Raw genomic sequence first — 3698 nt, 5'->3', positions numbered from 1 at the left:
CCCTTTATAACAAAGGGCTTTCAGAATCTAAATATCAAATGAAATTCTAGCATTTAAAGAGTTTATTAGACACATACAATTACATTCAATGAAATTATGAGTGAGCTACAAAATGGAAAATTACGAACTCATATTGATAAAACCTCAAACACATCTCAGAATAAATTCAACCTTTTAGTTTAACATCTGTATCTTTATCAACTTTTTAATGCAGAAGGACCCATTAAACACTTAGGTAATAAAATTCAGTGTTCTATGCTAAACGCAGAGAATTTTATAGTCCACAGCATGATTTATAGTTACATTATCACCTTTCTTCCACAATGCTTACTTCACAATTATAATAAATATTAAGCTATTGATATGAAGCAGAACACTTCCTCAAATTAAGGTACCTTTCGCTGTACGTAGCAAAGACTGCCTTCCTGCAGTAAGTAAAGAAGTGACTCTTCAAATACTGGGTGGAATTTCTTTATCCAACATATTACCAGTGCGCTGGCCGATTTACAACAGATGATCAGGAGCCACATGCTCATTGGACAAGACCAGTTCCTCGTAGCTCCTGTTATGCTCATTGCCCTCCCAGTCCACCCTCTGCGGCAATAACTGGTACTGCTCCAGCTCCTGCACCAACACCTGGGCCCCTCTCCAACACAGACCCGCCGACAGGTACCGGGCGATGAGGAAGTACAGCTCTAACTCCATGAGAGGCACCGGGCCTCGGGTGGACAAGGCCTCCGCCTTGGCCGGGCGCTGGGCGGGAGGCGGGAGCGAGCGTGCTAGCCAAGCGTGTGGGCCGCGCTGAGGCCTGACCCGGCCGGCGTCCTTTCTCCTGAGGCACGCGCGCCGCCGCCATCATGCCGTGCGCGCCGCCCTAATGCTTTTTTTTCACATTAGAATCAACTGGGAAGCTTTTATTTTTCTCCCAGATTTATTGAGATATACTTAACAAATATAAAATGTAAAATTGTATAATTTTTTTTAAAAATCAGTATTTTCTTAAAAATTCAACGTTATGTCCCTGAAACAAGAACGATCTCAGTCATCTTTGACTATGCTCTCTCCTCAGCCCCTCTAAGTAGTTTCTGCTCATTCTTACTTCCACTATCATGATCATATGACCTCTAATGTTTGTTTTTTTTTGAGACGGAGTCTCGCTCTGTCACCCAGGCTGGAGTGCAGTGGCGCAATCTCGGCTCACTGCAAGCTCCGCCTCCCGGGTTCACGCCATTTTCCTGCCTCAGCCTCTCCAAGTAGCTGGGACTACAGGCGCCGCCACCACGCCCGGCTAATTTTTTTTTTGTATTTTTAGTAGAGACGGGGTTTCACCGTGGTCTCGATCTCCTGACCTCGTGATCCGCCCGCCTCGGCCTCCCAAAGTGCTGGGATTACAAGCGTGAGCCACCGTGCCCGGCCTGACCTCTAATGTTTTTAAATCATCATTGTCCTCATCTACTATTTCATTATCTATATGAAAGGTAGGACAAGTGCTTGATTCTTTCTCGTTATCATCTTCATTGCCTTTCAACTGATTTATTCTGGCAGAATTCTGACTTCTACCATTCTTTTGCCCTTCCAATTTATATTACATGTAGCTATCAGATTACTCTTTTCAATGCACAGGTCTGACCAATTGCTATTACCCAATTATGTTCAAAGCAGTCAAGACATTCCTTACAACCAAATATGACTCTACCTTTCATCTGTATTTCCAAATTGCTTTCAAATTACACTTCTAAAGACAATTTAAATTTTTTGCTGCAATTTTTTTTATATCGATTAGGCTATATATGATTAGTGGACCATATTTTAGAATTAGAGCCAAAATTCTAGTGGCCACAGACTACAAAACCAGTTAAATAACCACTTCTTATGGAAGTCTTAACAAGGTTTATTTCTTTCTGGGCTTACAATGGTAATCATTTATGCTTGGTGAGAATGCAATTTGTTAATGAATGGACTCTAGCATTTTAACAGCCTAGATAATCAATTTTTATTCAGATGGTGTTACCCTAGAGTTATTTGCAACACAAACAACAAAACATGTCATAATAAATAAAACAATACATCATTAAGTTCTTGGTGGAAAAATCTGTTTGGCTCAGGTTTTTTTCTTACAACAGTAATGCTTGTTATAAAAGTCTAATAATATAGAATTGTGGAAAGTCAAATGTGAAAGTCTCCCTTCACGAATCTCACAACTGACCATTAATAATTAGATTTGTATCCTTTAACATTTTTTTCTATGTACATACAGGCATTTGAAATAAAGGAGCCCTTTATGTTATTTCTGTTACAGAACCAGGAAGATGCTGATAAAGACACTGTCTGCACTCCACTCAGATGCCCTTTGAGTCTATGTGCTGTTTCTGGGCTCATCCTCCAGCCTCAGTGTGTTTGCTGTAAGTCTGTCCTTGGGCTCCTGGAGGAGTTTTGGAGTGCACGGGGGATGGAAGTACTTGGGAATTGATGTCCCACTAGATCAGTCTGTAGTCAATGACTGGTGCATGAAGAATTCACCTCCAGAGCTCTTCTGGGATTTGGCTGAGGCTGGGACTTTGCCTCAAATTGCACTCTTGTTTGATTTCCTCTTCCCTGTCCCGTTGGCCCTCCTCTCTGCAAGTGTCTTTGCAGCACTTTCTTCCTATCACCTGCATATAAATCCTTGTCTCAGGGTCTGCTGGTGGGGAACTCAGCACAGGGAAAGTACACAAAGAACCGAACAAAACTGACATACTTAAGGGAGAATTTGTGACTCTGTTTCAATTGGTCTTCAACTAAATGACCTCAGGCCTTAGATAGGGCCATTGAAATTTCCCTATTAGAAATGCGGTTACACATTTAAGACCCTTAAAATTATAAAAAGAGATTTTAAGTAGTGATAATTAAGACTCAACACCAAACATAGTGTATAGTTTTATAACTGTTCTGTTCTCTGACTTTTACTAAAGAAACAAATAAAACTACTTCTCATTATCAAGGTCCTCCAACTACTTGCAATGCAGGGGGAGGCAACTTTATAACACAAAGCAGTGGAAAAAAAATTATTAAAAAGTGATAGTGTATAATTAGATTCACATGACTTATGTTGTGGACATTTAGAAAAGTGGATAAGAATTCTGTTCTGAAGTTACCAGGAAATGCTTCACTGCAAAGTTGAAATTGAAATTGAGTCCAGAAAGCTGTAGCACCTAGATAATGGAAAGTCAAACATTCTGAATACTTGGTGTGCTTTGGGGAAATAAGGTGGCATTAGGGGGAATTCTTTGACTAAAGCAAAAGATATGGGTCCAGGAATTATGTTCTAATGGGGTGTTATCCGGTTGGATAGGCAAGGTAGGGTCAGATAATGAATGGACCATCTCAAATGCTGGGCTAAGTAATTTGGGCTTGATTAGAGAGGCTACAGTGAAAAAGCATACATTTTTAATCAAATGGTGTGTTACTGGAGGTTCTGTAAAGACTTACTTAGCTTTAGTGTCAGAGAATTAATTGTGACAGACAGAGAGAGGCTGAAAATTTGTTGGAAACTGCAAGTCCGTACAAGAATAAAACTCTAGATTTGAGGGAATGGCAATGTACAAATGAACACTAGCGATCATAACAAGAAAAGATGGTACTGATTATTAGGGGAGGAGTAGAGAAAAGACTCAAAGATAGGTCTAAGGTTTAAGCTTGAGTGACTTGGAAAATGTAAT

General features: G+C 40.2%; 1 pseudogene; it reads right to left on the bottom strand.

The window, feature by feature from the left end:
- Window positions 1–381: 381 nt before the first annotated feature.
- Window positions 382–856, bottom strand: LOC105738329 (annotated as a pseudogene).
- Window positions 857–3698: the final 2842 nt, after the last annotated feature.

This window comes from Nomascus leucogenys, chromosome 10 (assembly GCF_006542625.1).
Source record: "Nomascus leucogenys isolate Asia chromosome 10, Asia_NLE_v1, whole genome shotgun sequence".
Lineage (NCBI taxonomy): Eukaryota > Metazoa > Chordata > Mammalia > Primates > Hylobatidae > Nomascus > Nomascus leucogenys.
The sequence above is the reverse complement of the archived record's forward strand: the minus strand, read 5'-3'. Positions and strand labels throughout refer to the sequence as shown.